The sequence below is a fragment of the Schistocerca cancellata genome, chromosome 5 (assembly GCF_023864275.1).
Source record: "Schistocerca cancellata isolate TAMUIC-IGC-003103 chromosome 5, iqSchCanc2.1, whole genome shotgun sequence".
NCBI classification, from domain to species: domain Eukaryota; kingdom Metazoa; phylum Arthropoda; class Insecta; order Orthoptera; family Acrididae; genus Schistocerca; species Schistocerca cancellata.
Window position 1 is genome coordinate 272,832,101 of NC_064630.1, and position 24,593 is coordinate 272,856,693.

The 24,593-nt window shown below is 43.8% G+C and overlaps 1 non-coding gene across 1 annotated transcript; it reads right to left on the reverse strand.

Moving 5' to 3' along the window:
• Positions 1–23,225: 23,225 nt before the first annotated feature.
• Trnap-ggg (transfer RNA proline (anticodon GGG)) lies at positions 23,226–23,300 on the reverse strand. The gene has a single exon. It is a non-coding gene; the product is annotated as a tRNA-Pro (tRNA).
• Between the last annotated feature and the right edge of the window lie 1,293 nt (positions 23,301–24,593).

The window sequence follows — 24,593 nt, forward strand, 5'->3', positions numbered from 1 at the left end:
TAATTGTTTCTTATGTATGTTTTAGATTTCTAAAGAGTGTGATCCTGTATATATCATAAATTATGTGTTCAGAGAGCCCACTGCATTTTGGGAGGCAGTATCCGGTGGTTGTTTTGAAGTTGGCATGACCAGTTGGATTCCACAAGGGAATTATATCTAATTTAATGTTTAAATTGTACATGTCTTAAAGGAAAACAGTTCTTTCCCCGGGTGGGCTTTACTGTTGATCCTAATTTTTTAATTTGAGCATTTTTGTTAGAGACTTTCATAAAATAAAATTTTGTAAATGATTGTACATGTTTACTTCTCGGTGTGTCGCGTCTGGCACCTTTCACTACCGAATTGAATGTTCTGTCTTGTGATAATTATGAGATAGCTCGCCTATAACGCTCGTCTCAGCGTTTCAATTCATTCAGTTCAGGAAATTAGACACCTTCACCTCCTTCCCTAACCAAGATCCACTAACGATATCTACAAGAATTCGTCATTTAAAAAAACACAGAACATTGACAGTTTACAAAATACATGTACAGTATTTATTAACGTACACAGTCACACACCTATTTAACGACAATTCTCGACATTTATGCATCGAAAGGATAGGAAACTGCTTTGCGTACTGGGTGGTCCATTGATCGTGAGCGGGCCAAATATCTCACGAAATAAGTCAAAGGAAAAAGCTACTAAGAACGAAATTTGTCTAGCTTGAAGGGGGAAACCAGATGGCGCTATGGTTGGCCCGCTAGATGTCGCTGCCATAGGTCAAACGGATATCAACTGCGTTTTTTTAAAATAGGAACCCCCCTTTTTATTACATATTCGTGTAGTACGTAAAGAAATATGAACGTTGTAGTTGGACCACTTTTTTCGCTTTATGATAGATGGCGCTGTAATAGTCACAAACATACGGATCACAATTTTAGACGAACGGTTGGTAACAGGTATGCTTTTTTAAAAAAAAAATTAAGAACGTAGGTGCGTTTGAACATTTTATTCCGGTGTTCCAATGTGATACATGTACATTTGCGAACTTATCATTTCTGAGAACGCATGCTGTTACAGCGTGATTACCTGTAAATACCACATTAATGCAATAAATGCTCAAAATGATGTCCGTCAACCTCAATGCATTTGGCAATACGTGTAACGACATTCCTCCCAACAGCGAGTAGTTCGCCTTCCGTAGTGTTCGCACATGCATTAACAATGCGCTGACGCATGTTGTCAGGCGTTGTCGGTAGATCACGACAGCAAATATCCTTCAGCTTTTCCCACAGAAGGAAATCCGGGGACGTCAGAACCGGTGAACGTGCGGGCCATGGTATGGTGCTTCGACGACCAATCCACCTGTCATGAAATATGCTATTCAATACCGCTTCAACCGCACGCGAGCCATGTGCCGGACATCCATCATGTTGGAAGTACATCGCCATTCTGACATGCAGTGAAACATCTTGTAGTAACATCGGTAGAACATTACGTAAGAAAACAGCATACATTGCACCATTTAGATTGCCATCGATAAAATGAGGTCCAATTATCCTTCCTCCCATAATGCCGCACCATACATTAACCCGCCTAGGTCGTTGATGTTCCACTTGTCGCAAACATCGTGGATTTTTCGTTGTCCAGTAGTGCATATTATGCCGGTTTACGCTACCGCTGTTGGTAAAAGACGCTTCGTAGCTAAATAGAACGTGTGCAAAAAATCTGTCATCGTCCCGTAATTTCTCTTGTGCCCAGTGGCAGAACTGTACACGACGTTCAAAGTCGTCGCCATGCAATTCCTGGTGCATAGAAACATGGTACGGGTGCAATCGATGTTGATGTAGCATTCTCAACACCGACGTTTTTGAGATTCCCGATTCTCGCGCAATTTTTATGCTACTGATGTGCGGATTAGTCGCGACAGCAGCTAAAACACCTACTTGGGCATCATGATTTGTTGCAGGTCGTCGTTGACGTTTCACATGTGGCTGAACACTTCCTGTTTCCTTAAATAACGTAACTATCCGGCGAACAGTCCGGACACTTGAATGATGCCGTCCAGGATACCGAGCAGCATACATAGCACACTCCCGTTGGGCATTTTGGTTACAACAGCCATACATCAAGACGATGTCGACCTTTTCCGCAATTGGTAAGCGGTCCATTTTAACTCTGGTAATATATTACGAAGCAAATACCGTCCGCACTGGCGGAACGTTGCGTGATACCACGTACTTATATGTTTGTGACTATTACAGCGCCATCTATCACAAAGCGAAAAAAGTGGTCCAACTAAAACATTCATATTTCTTTACGAACTACACGAATTTGTAGTAAAAAAGGGGGTTCCTATTTTTAAAAACGCAGTTGATATCCGTTGATCTATTGCAGCGCCATTTAGCGGGCCAACCATAGCGCCATCTGGTTTCCCCCTTCAAGATCCGGGCAGTCGCAGAGGGTGGGCTTACTGGTAGTTCGGAGCTCCAACGTCAGGCGCGTAATGGGGCCCCTTAGGGATATGGCAGCAAGAGAGGGGAAGAAAACCAATCTGCACTCCGTGTGCATACCGGGGGGAGTCATTCCAGATGTGGAAAGGGTCCTTCCGGATGCCATGAAGGGTACAGGGTGCACCCATCTGCAGGTGGTCGCTCATGTCGGCACCAATGATGTGTGTCGCTATGGATCGGAGGAAATCCTCTCTGGTTTCCGGCGGCTATCTGATTTCGTGAAGACTGCCAGTCTCGCTAGCGGGATGAAAGCAGACCTCGCCATCTGCAGCATCGTCGACAGGACTGACTGCGGACGTTTGGTACAGAGCCGAGTGGAGGGTCTGAATCAGAGGCTGAGACGGTTCTGCGAACATGTGGGCTGCAGATTCCTCGACTTGCGCCATAGGGTGGTGGGGTTTCGGGTTCCGCTGGATAGGTCAGGAGTCCACTACACGCAACAAGCGGCTACACGAGTAGCAGGGGTTGTGTGGCGTGGGCTGGGCGGTTTTTTAGGTTAGATGGCCTTGGGCAAGTACAGAAAGGGCAACAGCCTCAACGGGTGCGGGGCAAAGTCAGGACATGCGGGGACCAAGCAGCAATCGGTATTGTAATTGTAAACTGTCGAAGCTGCGTTGGCAAAGTACCGGAACTTCAAGCGCTGATAGAAAGCACCGAAGCTGAAATCGTTGTAGGTACAGAAAGCTGGCTGAAGCCAGAGATAAATTCTGCTGAAATTTTTACAAAGGCACAGACGGTGTTTAGAAAGGATAGATTGCATGCAACCGGTGGTGGAGTGTTCGTCGCTGTTAGTAGTAGTTTATCCTGTAGTGAAGTAGAAGTGGATAGTTCCTGTGAATTATTATGGGTGGAGGTTACACTCAACAACCGAGCTAGGTTAATAATTGGCTCCTTTTACCGACCTCCCGACTCAGCAGCATTAGTGGCAGAACAACAGAGAGAAAATTTGGAATACATTTCACATAAATTCTCTCAGCATGTTATAGTCTTAGGTGGAGATTTCAATTTACCAGATATAGAATGGGACACTCAGATGTTTAGGACGGGTGGTAGGGACAGAGCAACGAGTGACATTATACTGAGTGCACTATCCGAAAATTACCTCGAGCAATTAAACAGAGAACCGACTCGTGGAGATAACATCTTGGACCTACTGATAACAAACAGACCCGAACTTTTCGACTCTGTATGTGCAGAACAGGGAATCAGTGATCATAAGGCCGTTGCAGCATCCCTGAATATGGAAGTTAATAGGAATATAAAAAAAGGGAGGAAGGTTTATCTGTTTAGCAAGAGTAATAGAAGGCAGATTTCAGACTACCTAACACATCAAAACGAAAATTTATGTTCCGACACTGACAATGTTGAGTGTTTATGGAAAACGTTCAAGGCAATCGTAAAATGCGTTTTAGACAGGTACCTGCCGAGTAAAACTGTGAGGGACGGGAAAAACCCGCCGTGGTACAACAACAAAGTTAGGAAACTACTGCGAAAGCAAAGAGAGCTTCACTCCAAGTTTAAACGCAGCCAAAACCTCTCAAACAAACAGAAGCTAAACGATGTCAAAGTTAGCGTAAGGAGGGCTATGCGTGAAGCGTTCAGTGAATTCGAAAGTAAAATTCTATGTACCGACTTGACAGAAAATCCAAGGAAGTTCTGGTCTTACGTTAAATCAGTAAGTGGCTCGAAACAGCATATCCAGACACTCCGGGATGATGAAGGCATTGAAACAGAGGATGACACGCGTAAAGCTGAAATACTAAACACCTTTTTCCAAAGCTGTTTCACAGAGGAAGACCGCACTGCAGTTCCTTCTCTAAATCCTCACACAAACGAAAATATGGCTGACATCGAAATAAGTGTCCAAGGAACAGAAAAGCAACTGGAATTACTCAACAGAGGAAAGTCCACTGGACCTGACGGGATACCAATTCGATTCTACACAAAGTACTCGAAAAAACTTGCCCCCTTTCTAACAGCCGTGTACCGCAAGTCTCTAGAGGAACGGAAGGTTCCAAATGATTGGAAAAGAGCACAGGTAGTTCCAGTTTTCAAGAAGGGTCGTCGAGCAGATGCGCAAAACTATAGGCCTATATCTCTGACATCGATCTGTTGTAGAATTTTAGAACATGTTTTTTGCTCGAGTATCATGTCGTTTTTGGAAACCCAGAATCTACTCTGTAGGAATCAACATGGATTCCGGAAAAAGCGATCGTGTGAGACCCAACTCGCTTTATTTGTTCATGAGACCCAGAAAATATTAGATACAGGTTCCCAGGTAGATGCTATTTTTCTTGACTTCCGGAAGGCGTTCGATACAGTTCCACACTGTCGCCTGATAAACAAAGTAAGAGCCTACGGAATATCAGACCAGCTGTGTGGCTGGATTGAAGAGTTTTTAGCAAACAGAACACAGCATGTTGTTATCAACGGAGAGACGTCTACAGACATTAAAGTAACCTCTGGCGTGCCACAGGGGAGTGTTATGGGACCATTGCTTTTCACAATATATATAAATGACCTAGTAGATAGTGTCGGAAGTTCCATGCGGCTTTTCGCGGATGATGCTGTAGTATACAGAGAAGTTGCAGCATTAGAAAATTGTAGCGAAATGCAGGAAGATCTGCAGCGGATAGGCACTTGGTGCAGGGAGTGGCAACTGACCCTTAATATAGACAAATGTAATGTATTGCGAATACATAGAAAGAAGGATCCTTTATTGTATGATTATATGATAGCGGAACAAACACTGGTAGCAGTTACTTCTGTAAAATATCTGGGAGTATGCGTGCGGAACGATTTGAAGTGGAATGATCATATAAAATTAATTGTTGGTAAGGCGGGTACCAGGTTGAGATTCATTGGGAGAGTCCTTAGAAAATGTAGTCCATCAACAAAGGAAGTGGCTTACAAAACACTCGTTCGACCTATACTTGAGTATTGCTCATCAGTGTGGGATCCGTACCAGATCGGGTTGACGGAAGAGGTAGAGAAGATCCAAAGAAGAGCGGCGCGTTTCATCACAGGGTTATTTGGTAACCGTGATAGCGTTACGGAGATGTTTAACAAACTCAAGTGGCAGACTCTGCAAGAGAGGCGCTCTGCATCGCGGTGTAGCTTGCTCGCCAGGTTTCGAGAGGGTGCGTTTCTGGATGAGGTATCGAATATATTGCTTCCCCCTCCCGAGGAGATCACGAATGTAAAATTAGAGAGATTAGAGCGCGCACGGAGGCTTTCAGACAGTCGTTTTTCCCGCGAACCATACGCGAGTGGAACAGGAAAGGGAGGTAATGACAGTGGCACATAAAGTGCCCTCCGCCACACACCGTTGGGTGGCTTGCGGAGTATAAATGTAGATGTAGATGTAGATGAAGCTAGACGAGTTTCGTTCTTAGTAGTTTTTTCGTTTGACGCTTATTTCGTGAGATATTTGGCCCGGTCAGTATCAATGGACCACCCTGTATATGGTGTTTTAATCTGGCGGGAAGCGTGAGACGTACACAAGTTTGGCAGCTTCTGAAACGCTGTCAGTTCGCGATGTGCTGACGCGTGCGGCGCAGGGGAGCAGCCGTGCGAGCGCAGCGTGACTCGGCGCCGGCGGCTCAGCAAGGTCGCCGGGTACCCGCGCTATCTCCGCGGCGCAGATAGCGGCACGCTCGGAGCAGAGCTCGGCTGCGTAAGCGTGCGTAAGCCAAACTCTGCGTGCGCGCCGCCATACTCCCTCACAAACAGCTGGTGTATCCTATCTCATCAGAGACAATAATATTCACCCCCTCAGCAGCCAGAGACTTCTGTACGAAGCGTAAACGTCGTACCAACCAATCACGTGGCTCTCCCCTGCTGACGTAACTCACAGCAGAGAAGTACACTTGTCAGACACGCTCTACGGAATCAGCACACTATGATGGATCGACGAGCAGACGCGAGAGAGTGCCAGAAAGGAGCTATAGTGTGTGGACGTGTTCATGACCACAGGCCGAATGAAGTTGCCAGTTTTTTGGTGAATCGACGCAGAGTGTCCATTGTGTCATAATAGGCCAACGAAAGCCAACGAACAAGAGCCAATGGGTTGGGCCGTACCTCGGCCGCCGGCCTAGGTGGCCGAGCGGTTCTAGGAGCTACAGTCTGGAACCGCGCGACCACTACGGTCGCAGGTTCGAATCCTGCCTCGGGAATGGATGTGTGTGATGTCCTTAGGTTAGTTAGCTTTAAATAGTTCTAAGTTCTAGGGGACTGATGACCTCAGAAGTTAAGTCCCATAGTGCTCACAGCCATTTGAACCTTTTTTTTTTTTTTTAACCCCGGCCGCTAACGCATCTGCGTTCGGCTTCTCATCCTCGCAAAACCAAGGTGTTCGCGCCAAGGGGTTCAGCCACGTGGAATCTCAGAGCACTCTGAGAAGTTAGCGAGGTTGCTCCCATTTTGTTATTGTCATAAAGTAGCGTTTTAATTACAATTTCACCTCTCGATATGAAGAGGTAAGGAGATGATTTTTATGCATTTATTTTACTGAAAGAAGCTAATCGTCTAGAAGGAAAAAGAAGAAACAATGTTGGGGGACGAGCTCTCTCCTAAAAAGTAGGGCCCAGTGTCTTGGAACTAAATCAGTGTCTGATCTTAAAGCTGAACTGTAACGTGGGCTATTTCATAATTTTCTCCGAATGAAAGCTGGGGATATCGAAACCTTACTGAATAGTGTGGCCCATAAATTTCCAAAGATGACACTCTTTTGTGAGAGCTATACCAACTCCCCTCCCCCCATGAACCATGGACCTTGCCGTTGGTGGGGAGGCTTGCGTGCCTCAGCGATACAGATGGCCGTACCGTAGGTGCAACCACAACGGAGGGGTATCTGTTGAGAGGCCAGACAAACATGTGGTTCCTGAAGAGGGGCAGCAGCCTTTTCAGTAGTTGCAGGGGCAACAGTCTGGATGATTGACTGATCTGGCCTTGTAACATTAACCAAAACGGCCTTGCTGTGCTGGTACTGCGAACGGCTGAAAGCAAGGGGAAACTACAGCCGTAATTTTTCCCGAGGACATGCAGCTCTACTGTATGATTAAATGATGATGGCGTCCTCTTGGGTAAAATATTCCGGAGGTAAAATAGTCCCCCATTCGGATCTCCGGGCGGGGACTACTCAAGAGGACATCGTTATCAGGAGAAAGAAAGCTGGCGTTCTACGGATCGGAGCGTGGAATGTCAGATCACTTAATCGGGCAGGTAGGTTAGAAAATTTAAAAAGGGAGATGGATAGGTTAAAGTTAGATATAGTGGGAATTAGTGAAGTTCGGTGGCAGGAGGAACAAGACTTTTGGTCAGGTGATTACAGGGTTATAAATACAAAATCAAATAGGGGTAATGCAGGAGTAGGTTTAATAATGAATAAAAAAATAGGAGTGCGGGTTAGCTACTACAAACAGCATAGCGAACGCATTATTGTGGCCAAGATAGACACAAAGCCCATGCCTACTACAGTAGTACAAGTTTATATGCCAACTACCTCTGCAGATGATGAAGAAATAGATGAAATGTATGACGAGATAAAAGAAATTATTCAGGTAGTGAAGGGAGACGAAAATTTAATAGTGATGGGTGACTGGAATTCGTCAGTAGGAAAAGGGAGGGAAGGAAACATAGTAGGTGAATATGGATTGGGGGGGAAGGAATGAAAGAGGAAGCCGCCTTGTAGAATTTTGCACAGAGCATAACTTAATCATAGCTAACACTTGGTTCAAGAATCATGAAAGGAGGCTGTATACATGGAAGAAGCCTGGAGATACTGACAGGTTTCAGATAGATTATATAATGGTAAGACAGAGATTTAGGAACCAGGTATTAAATTGTAAGACATTTCCTGGGGCAGATGTAGATTCTGACCACAATCTATTGGTTATGAACTGCAGATTGAAACTGAAGAAACTGCAAAAAGGTGGGAATTTAAGGAGATGGGACCTGGATAAACTGAAAGAACCCGAGGTTGTAGAGAGTTTCAGGGAGAGCATTAGGGAACAATTGACAGGAATGGGGGAAAGAAATACAGTAGAAGAAGAATGGGTAGCTCTGAGGGATGAAGTGGTGAAGGCAGCAGACGATCAAGTAGGTAAAAAGACGCGGGCTAATAGAAATCCTTGGGTAACAGAAGAAATATTGAATGTAATTGATGAAAGGAGAAAATATAAAAATGCAGTAAATGAAGCAGGCAAAAAGGAATATAAACGTCTCAAAAATGAAATCGACAGGAAGTGCAAAATGGCTAAGCAGGGATGGCTAGAGGACAAATGTAAGGATGTAGAGGCTTGTCTCACTAGGGGTAAGATAGATACTGCCTACAGGAAAATTAGAGACCTTTGGAGAGAAGAGAACCACTTGTATGAATATCAAGAGCTCAGATGGCAACCCAGTTCTAAGCAAAGAAGGGAAAGCAGAAAGGTGGAAGGAGTATATAGAGGGTTTATACAAGGGCGGTGTACTTGAGGACAATATTATGGAAATGGAAGAGGATGTAGATGAAGATGAAATGGGAGATAAGATACTGCGTGAAGAGTTTGACAGAGCACTGAAAGAGCTGAGTCAAAACAAGGCCCCAGGAGTAGACAACATTCCATTAGAACTACTGATGGCCTCAGGAGAGCCAGTCATGACAAAACTCTACCATCTGGTGAGCACGATGTATGAGACAGGCGAAATACCCTCAGACTTCAAGAAGAATATAATAATTCCAATCCCAAAGAAAGCAGGTGTTGACAGATGTGAAAATTACCGAACAATCAGTTTAATAAGTCACAGCTGCAAAATACTAACGCGAATTCTTTACAGACGAATGGAAAAACTGATAGAAGCCGACCTCGGGGAAGATCAGTTTGGATTCCGTAGAAATGTTGGAACACGTGAGGCAATACTGACCTTACGACTTATCTTGGAAGAAAGATTAAGAAAAGGCAAACCTACGTTTCTAGCATTTGTAGACTTAGAGAAAGCTTTTGACAATGTTGACTGGAATACTCTCTTTCAAATTCTGAAGGTGGCAGGGGTAAAATACAGGGAGCGAAAGGCTATTTACAATTTGTACAGAAACCAGATGGCAGTTATAAGAGTCGAGGGGCATGAAAGGGAAGCAGTGGTTGGGAAAGGAGTGAGACAGGGTTGTAGCCTATCCCCGATGTTATTCAATCTGTATATTGAGCAAGCAGTAAAGGAAACAAAAGAAAAATTCGGAGTAGGTATTAAAATTCATGGAGAAGAAGTAAAAACTTTGAGGTTCGCCGATGACATTGTAATTCTGTCAGAGACAGCAAAGGACTTGGAAGAGCAGTTGAACGGAATGGACAGTGTCTTGAAAGGAGGATATAAGATGAACATCAACAAAAGCAAAACGAGGATAATGGAATGTAGTCAAATTAAGTCGGGTGATGCTGAGGGAATTAGATTAGGAAATGAGACACTTAAAGTAGTAAAGGAGTTTTGCTATTTAGGGAGTAAAATAACCGATGATGGTCGAAGTAGAGAGGATATAAAATGTAGACTGGCAATGGCAAGGAAAGCGTTTCTCAAGAAGAGAAATTTGTTAACATCGAATATAGATTTAGGTGTCAGGAAGTCGTTTCTGAAAGTATTTGTATGGAGTGTAGCCATGTATGGAAGTGAGACATGGACGATAACTAGTTTGGACAAAAAGAGAATAGAAGCTTTCGAAATGTGGTGCTACAGAAGAATGCTGAAGATAAGGTGGGTAGATCACGTAACTAATGAGGAGGTATTGAATAGGATTGGGGAGAAGAGAAGTTTGTGGCACAACTTGACTAGAAGAAGGGATCGGTTGGTAGGACATGTTCTGTGGCATCGAGGGATCACAAATTTAGCATTGGAGGGCAGCGTGGAGGGTAAAAATCGTAGAGGGAGACCAAGAGATCAATACACTAAGCAGATTCAGAAGGATGTAGGTTGCAGTAGGTACTGGGAGATGAAGAAGCTTGCACAGGATAGAGTAGCATGGAGAGCTGCATCAAACCAGTCTCAGGACTGAAGACCACAACAACAACATACCAACTGCAGGAGGATTAATCAGTTCACAGATATACGAGTGGCTCGAAGACTTCATCCACATCTACATCTTCACCCATACTCCGCAAGCCACCTGACGGTGTGTGACGGAGGGTACGTTGAGTACCTCTATCGGTTCTCCCTTCTATTCCAGTCTCGTACTGTTCGTGGAAAGAAGGATTGTCGGTATGCCTCTGTCTGGGCTCTAATCTCTCTGATTTTATCCTCATGGTCTCTTCGCGAGATATACGTAGGAGGGACCAATATAGTCGTTGACTCCTCGGTGAAGGTATGTTCTCGAAACTTCATCAAAAGCCCGTACCGAGCTACTGAGCGTCTCTCTTGCAGAGTCTTCCACTGGAGTTTATCTATCATCTCCGTAATGCTTTCGCGATTACTAAATGATCCTGTAACGAAGCGCGCTGCTCTCCGTTCGATCTTCTCTCTCTCTTCTATCAACCCTATCTGGTACGGATCCGACATTGGTGAGCAATTTTCAAGCAGTGGGCGAACACGTGTACTGTAACCTACTTCCTTTGTTGTCGGATTGCAATTCCTTAGCGTTCTTCCAATGAATCTCAGTCTGGCATCTGATTTACCGACGATTAATTTTATATGGTCATTCCATTTTAAATCACTCCTAATGCCTACTCCCACATAATTTATGGAATTAATTGCTTCCAGTTGCTGACCTGCTGTATTGTAGCTAAATGATAAAGGATCTTTCTTTCTATGTATTTGCAGCACATTACACTTGTCTACATTGAGATTCAATTGCCATTCCATGCACCATGCGTCAATTCGTTACAGATCCTCCTGCATTTCAGAACAATTTTCCATTGTTACAACCTCACGATATACTACAGCATCATCCGCAAAAAGCCTCAGTGAACTTCCGATGTTATCCACAAGGTCATTTATATATATTGTGAATAGCAACGGTCCTACGACACTCCCCTGCGGCACACCTGAAATCACTCTTACTTCGGAAGACTTCTCTCCCTTGAGAATGACATGCCGCATTCTGTTATCTAGGAACTCTTCAATCCAATCACACACTTGACCTGATAGTCCATATGCTCTTACTTTGTTCATTAAACGAATGTAGGGAACTGTATCAAACGCCTTGCTGAAGTCAAGAAACACGGCATCTACCTGGGAACCCGTGTCTGAGTCTCGTGGACGAATAGCGCGAGATGGGTTTCACATGATCGCCTTTTTCGAAACCCAGGCTGATTCCTACAGAGTAGATTTCTAGTCTTCAGAAAAGTCATTACACTCGAACATAATACGTGTTCCAAAATTCTGCAAGTGATCGACGTTAGAGATATAGGTCTATAGTCCTCCCTCGGGCATGGGTGTGTGTGTTTGTCCTTAGGATAATTTAGGTTAAGTAGTGTGTAAGCTTAGGGACTGATGACCTTAGCAGTTAAGTCCCATATGATTTCACACACATTTGAACATTTTGAACACCGCCGCAAGAAGGGGGGCAAGTTCCTTCGCGTACTCTGTGTAAAATCGAACTGGTATCCCATCAGGTGCAGCCGCCTTTCCTCTTTTGAGCGATTTTACTGTTTTTCTTCTTAAATAATTGAACTCAGTACGTTGTCCTCGGAGGCGAGTGTTCATCAGAGACAAGGGTATCGTCAGGAGTGCTCAGGGAAGTGTTACAGGACTGCTGTTGTTCTCTACATATGGTTTGGCGGACAGAATGGGCAGCTATCTGCGGTTGTTCGCTGATCCTGCCGTGATGTACGATATGGTGTCGAAGTTGAGTGACTATAGGAAGATACGAGACGACTTACACAAAATTTGCACTTGATGTGATGAATGGCAGCTAGCCCTAAATGTGGAAAAATGTAACTTAACGTGGATGAGTAGGAAGAACAAACCTGTAACGTTATGATACGGTATCTATAGTGTTTTTCTCGACACTGCCAAGTCGTTTAAATATTTGGGCGTAACGTTGCAAATTGATATGAGATGGAACGAGCACGTAAAAACTGTGGTAGGGAAAGCAAGTGGTCGACTTCGGTTTATTGGGAGAATTTTAGGGAAGAGTGGTTCACCTTGTAACGTTGTTGCTTTAATTTGCTATGTAAGCTGAACTGATAGACAATAAAAGCGGGTTAAAAGCTGTGAGCTGTCTGGGGAAGTTAATCTTGCATTACTGAGCAACTGTTTCACCAGGTATCCAGTTTAGCTTACCAAATTCCCAACCAGACTAACATGAATTATAATCTTTTAATAGGCATACGATAACCGGTGATATATATATATATATATATATATATATATATATATATATATATAAGAGAATTTAAATAAAAAGAAATAAATCAGTTCATATTTGGAAATTTATTTTAACATTGATCATTAAAATTTCAGTATATTAAACGTGAGTCATAACTAAGCTGGTGCCTTATTTAGGACCGTGAAAATGTGGGTTTGTAATCTTACGGAACACATCAAATATGGAGCCAAGATTGGGAGACTGCATACAACACTGCATTCATAAAATAACACCCAAAGAACGTTGAAACATATGCAAGAGGAAATTAACCGCAACCAACCGATTCAATTTTCACCCAAAGAAATTACGTTCGTAGCACAATCCTGTCCGTCAGGTAATTACCACACACTGGTATACTAAATTCATACTATCTCTCTGTGAAATCTTCCCAAAAGGAATAGCTGAGGGCTGCTTTGATGATTACATCACATGCTTCACGTAGTCAACTTGGTTTACACAAAGCGTGTAACTCCACAATAATTTTGATAATTAAAATAAATTAGATCGAAAAGCAATTTACAAAAGAAAAACCTCGAACTGGTTACTAACGTCTTACTATTAACATGATGGGTCAAACAATTATATAAGCACGTGGTAGTGGTCTCACAAAGTACACCCCACGTGGGTTGAACATAAAGAAAAGTTGCTATATTGAAAAATATTGTCAAGACGAGATGTTATAATCTCACGCACACTCGCATTTAAGATTGATGATCTTAGTTAGAGTTACTGAGCAACACGTGGTACCACTTTACTCACAAAGTAGTAACAAAGCAACTACCGGAAGATATTCTGAACTTCACACGCGAATTACACTGCGTTGCAATTTAAGATAACATTAGATATTTTAGAGCTAAACCTGAAATAAAGGTGATTAAATTTTCAGTTAGGCTGAACTTAAGAAATCCATTGTCATACGGACTTAGCAGACACGCGCTTAGCCGGAGATCTTACCACTTCAGATGCTCGCCACGGACAGACTGACTGGTTCCTTCCTGAGGGGTGGCTCACAAATACAAACGGAAGTGGCCAGAGGGGCAGCTTCCTATACCAACATGACAATGGACGGACAGGACCATACTAAGGATAGAAACCTCTTTGCTTTTAGAAAGCGTAGCTACCTGTTCCGACGTTGGTCCTACTGTTCTCTAGCAGACAGGCTTGTCTGCTACCCTCAAGCATGCAACTAGAAATACATTTGCTCATTCATCCTCTCACACAGAAGGGAAGGGGGATGACAGTATCTTATCATATACAGTATATAAAAGAAAGCGGATGTAGGTTCCGTATGAGACTGTGTGACATGAATTAAATATAAACTGTGTTTTAAAGTGTAGTAGTGTGACTGATCGTTCTTGTTTATGTGTAAAAGTAACACGTTCCACTACTCAGTCTCCTCACAGTTAGTCAGAAACGCCACAGTAAATTTAGAAGAGGAATTTATGCCGTAAATGACAACAGATTTAAGAAATTAACATGAAAGGAATCCAACAGAGACCTTTCAATCTTTAAAGGAAATCGCATATGGGGTACTGGTACGACTTGTTCTTGTGTACTGCTGGTATGTTTGGGATCCGTACCTGGTCGGACTGAAGAAAGATATCGAAGCATTTCAGAGGAGGGCTGGTAGATTTGTTACCAGTAGGTTCTAACAACTCGTAAGTGTTTTGTAGATGCTTCGGAAACTCAACTGGGAATGTTCAAGGGGATGTTCTTCACGATAAAATTTAGAAAAACGGCATTTGAAGTTGATCGCCGAACGGTTCTACTGCCGCCAACATACACTGCATGTAAGAACCACGAAGATAAGATACGAGAAATTAGAGCTCCTACGTAAGTGTACACGCAGTATTTGCCAGTGGAACATGAGGGGAAATGACAAGTAGTTGTACACGGCACCCTCCGCCACGCTTGCGGAGTATCTGTGTAGATGTGTAGATGTAGAGGGAGATTAATGATCACTCGGAGATATTTAGCCACTAGGATTCATACGCCAGTTTATTTTCATACACAATTAATACGCATACGTTCAACAGACACAGTAAACCACTACTGGACCAACGAATATTCGACCTGGCGTCCATTTTAACAGAGAGGCTCCAGTTCAAAACCATTGCCAACGCTTTGATGTTAGCGCCGGCTGTCCGAGCAGCAACAGAAGCCATCCGCTTCGTTGGTTCCGATACGCAAATCTCGGCCAGCGAAGCGGTTGGTGATCGCTCGTCGGTTGGCCTCGTGCACACCCGCCTTACAAGGGCTGGTGTACACTCGCAACCATAACACAAGGTTAAGAACACCGGACGGAAACGAGTGTCTCCTGTTGCCAATGACAATTCGGTTTCAAACATTCTACGGTAGTACTGCTATCAGAGAATGCAGGTTCGTTTCTGCCCATTTTACGAGCGGACTGCATGCAGTGAATATTTGGAGCGGATACGACACAAAAGGCCACTGTTCAAAGCAGCACATAAAGCTGCGCCCTCTTCAGTCTGCTAAACAACGCAGAAACTGGATAGGCTTACTGGAGGCGTGTAGCATAATCTATGGAATCGCTAGTTTGCCTCTTTTCAAATGATGCAAGATGTCAGGTGCACAGACATCCCAACGAACTGCTTAACCCACTATGTGTGTGGAGGATGTAGTTCAGGCCAACGGTGGTTCTGTAACTTTTGCTGATGTTTTTCAGACCGCTATTTCTGGTTACTCACTCAGGTTATAATATTTTTTGACGGTCCACTAATTACTAAGTTTATTGAAAATTTAAACACTTGTTCTTGATTTCTTAAACAAGTCGTAAATATTATAGTTTTCATTTGTCATTTTTTTGTTGTTTTTGTTTTTATGTGCAATATTTGACAGGGAATAAATATTTTTTGAAAAACAACAAATAATTTGAGATTGGATTAGAAATAAAATGTTGTTGTTTTAAGAAGAATGTAAAAAGACGGTAGGACAGAAGTGAGATTTGTAGTGGCATAATGTGACTGGCTGTGAGTACCTCGGATGGTTTCTTGGAGCTGTTGACCGCCAGTCACAACAAAATAGTTAGTAGTAGAGAAATGGTATTGCTAATCCTACACGTCAACGTCAGGTACTCATTTGTACTCAACACTGAGTGCTTTCTAGGCTAGATTTTCAGCACCTCACACTACATTTACTCTAGTATTAGCTATCCTTATCTGTCATTTGACTGATATGAACAATTTGTCGGTGCATTTTGACATGTTATGTCTGATTCATAATTCTAGGTGTCTTACTGTTCCATCTCGTTTTCGTCCTTCTCCTCCCCATCCTCTTCAATGTCGCTCTTGTCACTGTCACTGTCGCTGCCCACCCTATAGAGATTGTTGTTGGTTGCATATAGTCATGACTGTTATATCGTGTCCGTAGGTACTCTTCATGAGTTGTTTTTGAAATACTGTCTGCTAATTCACGTAATTGTGCCCTTTGTTCTTGGTCTCTTATATCTGTGTATATACACTCCTGGAAATGGAAAAAAGAACACATTGACACCGGTGTGTCAGACCCACCAAACTTGCTCCGGACACTGCGAGAGGGCTGTACAAGCAATGATCACGGCACAGCGGACACACCAGGAACCGCGGTGTTGGCCGTCGAATGGCGCTAGCTGCGCAGCATTTGTGCACCGCCGCCGTCAGTGTCAGCCAGTTTGCCGTGGCATACGGAGCTCCATCGCAGTCTTTAACACTGGTAGCATGCCGCGACAGCGTGGACGTGAACCGTATGTGCAGTTGATGGACTTTGAGCGAGGGCGTATAGTGGGCATGCGGGAGGCAGGGTGGACGTACCGCCGAATTGCTCAACACGTGGGGCGTGAGGTCTCCACAGTACATCGATGTTGTCGCCAGTGGTCGGCGGAAGGTGCACGTGCCCGTCGACCTGGGACCGGACCGCAGCGACGCACGGATGCACGCCAAGACCGTAGGATCCTACGCAGTGCCGTAGGTGACCGCACCGCCACTTCCCAGCAAATTAGGGACACTGTTGCTCCTGGGGTATCGGCGAGGACCATTCGCAACCGTCTCCATGAAGCTGGGCTACGGTCCCGCACACCGTTAGGCCGTCTTCCGCTCACGCCCCAACATCGTGCAGCCCGCCTCCAGTGGTGTCGCGACAGGCGTGAATGGAGGGACGAATGGAGACGTGTCGTCTTCAGCGATGAGAGTCGCTTCTGCCTTGGTGCCAATGATGGTCGTATGCGTGTTTGGCGCCGTGCAGGTGAGCGCCACAATCAGGACTGCATACGACCTAGGCACACAGGGCCAACACCCGGCATCATGGTGTGGGGAGCGATCTCCTACACTGGCCGTACACCACTGGTGATCGTCGAGGGGACACTGAATAGTGCACGGTACATCCAAACCGTCATCGAACCCATCGTTCTACCATTCCTAGACCGGCAAGGGAACTTGCTGTTCCAACAGGACAATGCACGTCCGCATGTATCCCGTGCCACCCAACGTGCTCTAGAAGGTGTAAGTCAACTACCCTGGCCAGCAAGATCTCCGGATCTGTCCCCCATTGAGCATGTTTGGGACTGGATGAAGCGTCGTCTCACGCCGTCTGCACGTCCAGCACGAACGCTGGTCCAACTGAGGCGCCAGGTGGAAATGGCATGGCAAGCCGTTCCACAGGACTACATCCAGCATCTCTACGATCGTCTCCATGGGAGAATAGCAGCCTGCATTGCTGCGAAAGGTGGATATACACTGTACTAGTGCCGACATTGTGCATGCTCTGTTGCCTGTGTCTATGTGCCTGTGGTTCTGTCAGTGTGATCATGTGATGTATCTGACCCCAGGAATGTGTCAATAAAGTTTCCCCTTCCTGGGACAATGAATTCACGGTGTTCTTATTTCAATTTCCAGGAGTGTATGTGTTTCTGATTGTGTGTATATCTATTGTTCGCGTATTACCCGAAAAAGAGGACGGTGTGTTTGGGGCAGCTTCTTCCCAGTATGTGCATGTAGGTGTCTGGTTTCAGACTCACGCGTGTTACGTGCATGGATGAGGTCCGTGTCCAGTTACTAGATGTACCGTACCACGGCTGTGATAGAAGTGTTTCAATCTCAACTGCTACCTTATGTCAGCGAGGAAGTCGTGCGGTCTACGTCCCTTATCACTTACATCCCAGTCAACTTGCCATGTATCCAACCGCCAACTTTTAAGGTGACGTGTCGTCTGTAGCGGTAACTAGTTATTGTGCGTACCTGAACTAGTCTCCCCATCTTCAAGAAGCAACTAGCATCTCTGTACCTGATCATATTAGCTATCGGCCATATTCCGAGCACCATACACAGTGCATCCACGGAGGGCATTACTGAATACCCTTATAGCCTAAGTAGGTCACTCCTCTGCTCTTGTCTGATGCTTTGTTGGTGACCAGATCCAGTCTGTATGCCCACGTATTAGCTTTGAAGCTGAGTAAGGATTCGGAGAGCGCACAGTGATATATACACATGACTGGTAGGGGTAGTCTGTAATGTTGCGAACTTAACCTCTTATGTAGTATGTTTTTCCGCTGTGTCTGTTGATAACCTTATCCGATCGTGGAAATTCAATTTATCATCTATGTGTCGCCCAAGATAGCGTTTTACCTATGCTTGTTTGATGTTTGTGTCCCCTATTGTAAGTGACGATTTCTTTGGTTACCGTGAACAGGAGCCAGACTGTTTATTTCAACAAGTTAGGCGAACAAGAGTTGCTTCTTTCTTCGGTATCTTCATGATGAACACGCTGAGGGCATTGTCGTCTTCCCAGATCGTGAAAGAGATGCTCATAAAGCTGCAGGCGTACGTTTCTGTCTGACGAACGCTCATGCGTCATATTGCACCATGACTGGATCGCTAAATCACTTTGTCTCAGTCCCGTAGAAAATGAGGTGGTGTAAACGTTGTTAGTGTCATGCCCTCTGCCGGGAACTAATTTTTTTCTCGGCACTTAGTAATTAGTGGACCGTCCAAAAATATTATAGAGATTTATGTACACTTGAAATATAACTACGGCATGTGAAAAGACTGAAGACGCAATCAAACCAGCTGAAAGAGTAAAGAATAAAAAGGAGCCAAGTCAGAGGCTAGAGTTGTAGAACTACCTTAGGCTACCTTAGACTATCATAAGTAATCATAGACTACGGTAGTTTTCCTAGTAGCTTTGGTCAGTTAACGTCCTATCTGTGACACTTGTACATTAGATGAGTTGCATAATTATAGGGCGTTACCTTATAATGATCGCTTTCTTTACATACGCGATCAGTGTCTTGATTCCCCTAAAAATCGGAAGCGGTGAACCGTTTAGAATCTGAGTGAGGATATGTAAAGACCAGGTAAGCTACGGAACATTTTTGTTCTTCATTGTCATCCTCTTGTATTTTACTTAAAAGTAAACATTATTTACAACAGAATTGAAATTTTAAATGTTTAATTTGTGTTTCATTGGAAAATTGTTATCTGTATCGTGAAACTGAGGGGTGTTCAGTAATAATACAGATTTATCAGATAACGCTAGAAAACGTAATTTCTTCAACAGAAAGGTAAAATACAAAAAAACGCAAAACAAAACTGTATCAAACATAGTTTCAACACTTCGTCGAACTTATGTAAAAACAACTTTCGCATTTATCAATAACAGAAAACTCTTGTTTTTGAACATCATGAAGAAAGTTTTACTGAGTACAAAATAACAACAATAACTATACACATTTATTTTTATTTTTGTATATGTAAACCGTACTTGCATTAAAAGTAATTGCTGGTAACAAAAAAGCACACTGGTTACGCGATCACATAATTTTTATTACTTATAAAATGCAATTTGTATTCTGTAATAATACAGAATAAACACTGTACTAATACTGAACTACGTGTGGTTTTAATTATGTGTGAAACAAACAATCAAACAAAGAAAAAAACAAAGAGAAATCACTGGCTTTCACTATTTTTCTTACATATTCATTTATGTTTCTTTTCCTGCCAATGTTACCAATTCTACCGATAATCCTACCATTTACTACGTCATTTATGTATTGTACAAAACTACCGAGCAGTAGTTTTAGTAGAGTTCAGGTTCAGTTCAGACACAAAAACCCAGTAAAGTTGGTATATTAATAACTAAATTCCAGAATATGAGCTTTATTCAGACTACTTTACACATTTCACATTACTGCATTACAACACGCGAGGCAATAATGACCCTACGACTTCTCATAGAAGTTAGGTTAAGGAAAGATAAACCTTCGTTTATAGCAATTGTAGATTTAGAGAAAACTTTTGACAATGTTGTCTGGAATTCTCTCTTTCAAATTCTAAAAATGACAGCGGTAAAATACAGGAAGCGAAAGGCTATTTGCAATTTGTACTGAAACCAGATGGCACTTATAAGAGTCGAGGGACATGAAAGGGAGGCAACGGTTGAGGAGGGAGTGAGACTGGGTTGTCGCTTATCCCCGATGTTATCCAATTTGTATATGGAGCAAGCAGTAAAGGAAACAAAAAGAAATTGGAGTAGGAATTAAAGTCCAGGAAGAAGAAATAAAAACTTTAAGTTTTGCCGACGACATTGTAATTCTGTCAGAGACAGCAAAGTACTTGGAAGAGCAGTTGAACGGAATGGATAGTGTCTTGAAAAGAGGAAATAAGACGAACATCAACAAAAGCAAAACGAGGATAATGGAATGCAGTCGTATTAAATCAAGTGCTGCTGAGGGAATTAGATTACGAAATGAGACACTTGAAGCAGTAGATGAATTTTGCTATTTGGGAAGCAAAATAACTAATCATGGTCGAAGTAGGGAGGATATAAAATGCAGACTGGCAATGGAAAGAAAAGCGTTTCTGGAGAAGAGAAATTTATTAACATCAGGTATAGATTTAAGTATCAGGAAGTCTTTTATGAAAGTATTTGTATAGAATATAGCCATGTATGGAAGTGAAACATGGACGATAAACAGATCAGACAAGAAGAGAATAGAAGCATTTGAGGCCGGCTACTGTGGCCGGGCGGTTCTACGCGTTCAGTCTGGAACCGCGCTGCTGCTACAGTCGCAGGTTCGAATCCTGCCTCTGGCATGGATGTGTGTGATGTCCATAGGTTAGTTAGGTTTAAATAGTTCCAAGACTGATTACCTTAAATGTTAAGTCCCATAGTGCTTAGAGCCATATGAACAATTTTTGAAGCATTTGAAATGTAATGCACAGAAGAATGCTGAAGATTAGATTGGTAGATCACGTAACTAATGAGGAGGTACTGAATAGAATTGGGGAGAAGAGAAATTTGTGGTACAGCCTGACTAGAAGAAGGGATCGGTTGGTAGGAAACATTCTGAGGCATCATGGGATCACCAATTTAGTACTGCGGGGGAAGAGGGGGGGGGGGGGGGGTAAAAGCGTAGAGGGAGACGAAGAGATGAATATAGCAAAAAGATTCAGAAGGATGTAGATTGCAGTAGTTACTCGGAGATGAAGAGGCTTGTACGGGATAGAGCAGCAGGGAGAGCTGCATGAAACCAGTCTTTGGACTGAAGACCACAACAACAAGACAGCACTACATAAATAGCTGCTACCACGACACTTCATTATGCTGGACCCGTTTTCACGCCAACCTCGCAGGGCTTTCGGTGATACAGGAACACGGCCGCACGTGGGCAGCGGCCTGCCACAAGTAAAGCCAATTCCTGACGCGGAGCGGCGCAGCTCGGCGGGCTCCAGCGGCAGACGCGGCCGATAAATCTGCGCGGGTAATTTCCCCGCGCGGGCGACTCCTGGCGAGGAAATTGCTCTGTCAATACGATTATCCCGATACGGCGCGCCAGGAAGGCGCCGCGGCCGCGACCGCTGCCGCCGCTTCCCGCCCCTGCCGGCTATGCATCCCCGTCAACAGCGCGACTCCTGCTGCCTAACGCGGAAACCGCCGTCGTACTAGCTGCACTTGCTTTGCATTAAATTCATTTCTATGTCTACGTATATACTCTGCTAATCACTACATCGAGTGTACCAGGGGGTACTGTTTTTTATTCTTTTAATCTTAATATTATAGTGATTTTAAAAGTGAAACATTTTCGTTTATTATTATTATTGTTATCACTATTATCACTAGCTGTACCCGACGACGCTTTGCTGCCGCTCAGTCTGCTTAAATTGAAAAGAAATAAAAGAGAAGACGCACCTTTCTAATATGTATGTGAATTAGATATCTACAACAACATCTACATTTATACTCCGCAAGCCACCCAACGGTGTGTGGCGGACGGCACTTTATGTGCCACTGTCATTACCTCCCTATCCTGTTCCAGTCGCGTATGGTTCGCGGGAAGAACGACTGCCGGAAAGCCTCCGTGCGCGCTCGAAACTCACTGATTTTACATTCGTGATCTCCTCGGGAGGTATAAGTAGGGGGAAGCAATACATTCGATACCTCATCCAGAAACGCACCCTCTCGAAACCTGGACAGCAAGCTACACCGCGATGCAGAGTGCCTCTCTTGCAGAGTCTGCCACTTGAGTTTGCTAAACATCTCCGTAACGCTATCACGCTTACCAAATAACCCTGTGACGAAACGCGCCGCTCTTCTTTTGATCTTTTCTATCTCCTCTGTCAACCCGACCTGGTACGGATCCCACACTGATGAGCTCGAATGAGTGTTTTGTAAGCCACCTCAAAAAAATGGTTCAAATGGCCCTGAACACTATGGGACTTAACATCTGTGGTCATCAGTCCCCTAGAACTTAGAACTACTTAAACCTAACTAACCTAAGGACATCACACACATCCATGCCCAAGGCAGGATTCGAACCTGCGACCGTAGCATAAGCCACCTCCTTTGTTGATGGACTACATTTTCTAACGACTCTCCCAATGAATCTCAACCTGGCACCTGCCTTACCAACAATAATTTTATATGATCATTCCACTTCAAATCGATCCGTACGCATCATCCCAGATATTTCGTAGAAGTAACTGCTACCAGTATTTGTTCTGCTATCATATAATCATACAATAAAGGATCCTTCTTTCTATGTATTCGCAATACATTACATTTGTCTATATTAAGGGTCAGTTGCCACTCCCTGCACCAAGTGCCTATCCGCTGCAGATCTTCCTGCATTTCGCTGCAATTTTCTAATGCTGCAACTTCTCTATATACTACAGCATTATCCGCGAAAAGCCGCATGGAACTTCCGACACTATCTTCTAGGTCATTTATATATATTGTGAAAAGCAATGGTCCCATAACCCTCCCCTGTGGCACGCCAGAGGTTACTTTAACGTCTGTAGAAGTCTCTCCATTGAGAACAACATGCTGTGTTCTCAGAATGAGATTTTCACTTTGCAGCGGAGTGTGCGCTGATATGAAACTTCCTGGCAGATTAAAACTGTGTGCCGGACCGAGACTCGAACTCGGGACCTTTGCCTTCCCCGGGCAAGTGCTCTACCAACTGAGCTACCCAAGCACGACTCACGCCCCGTCCTCACAGCTTAACTTCTGGCAATACCTCGTCTCCTACCTTCCAAACTTTACAGAAGCTCTCCTGCGAACCTTGCAAAGGTCCCGAGTTCGAGTCTCGGTCCGGCTCACAGTTTTAATCTGCCAGGAAGTTTCATGCTGTGTTCTGTTTGCTAAAAACTCTTCAATCCAGCCACACAGCTGGTCTGATATTCCGTATACTCTTACTTTGTTTATTAGTCGACAGTGCGGAACTGTATCGAACGCCTTCCGGAAGTCAAGGAAAATGGCATCTACCTGGGAGCCTGTATCTAATATTTTCTGGGTCTCATGAACAAATAAAGCGAGTTGGATCTCACACGATCGTTGTTTCCGGAATCCCTGTTGATTCCTACAGAGTAGATTCTGGGTTTCCAGAAATGACATGATACGCGTGCAAAAAACGTGTTCTAAAATTCTACAACAGATCGATGTCAGATAGGCCTATAGTTTTGCGCGTCTGCTCGACGACCCTCCTTGAAAACTGGAACTACCTGTGCTCTTTTCCAATCATTTGGAACGTCCTAATCTCTTTTCTCCGCAGTCTCTGTCCATCTCCCCCTCCCGCTTTCTTTGTCCATCTCCTCCTCCTTTCTCCCCTCTCTGTCCGTCTCCTCCTTCTCCTCCCCCCTCTGTCAATTTACTCCTCCCTCCTCTCTCTCCATCTACGCCTGCCACCTCTCTCTTTTGCCTTCTCTCTGTCCATCACCTCCTATCCCCCTTTCTCTGCCCACCTTCTCCTCTCCACCCCCCACGCCCCCGTATCCATCTCCTTCTGCTCCCTCTCTTTGTCCATTTCCTCCGAACCTTTTTCTATATCCATTTCCCCCCATCCCTCTGTCCACCACCTCTTCCCCCTCTCTTTGAGCCCCAGTGGTATACGCGCGTGTATTTATTTACCTGTTTTTTTAAATATATATAATACGTAAATTTATATAAATTTAATAATAGGGAAACTTTGTTACAAAAAATCTCAAAAAGTTATGTATACATATATATTCATAACATTTTAAAGAAGTAGGTACCTAAAATCACATTCAAAGTTGTGTCAAAATTTCGTCGGTCAAAACTTCCAGAGATTAACGATTTTGAACAAACCAATATTTACATTTTTATAAAGTTTCTCCTTTTATTACATATATACGAGGTGGCATTCCAATAGGTATGCAAGAACACGTACGTATTCGAATGAAATGTTGTGTCAAACTTTCAAAACACTCCGTGAGGAACTTTCGAAGATTTTAGATTTTGAAGAAACGAAC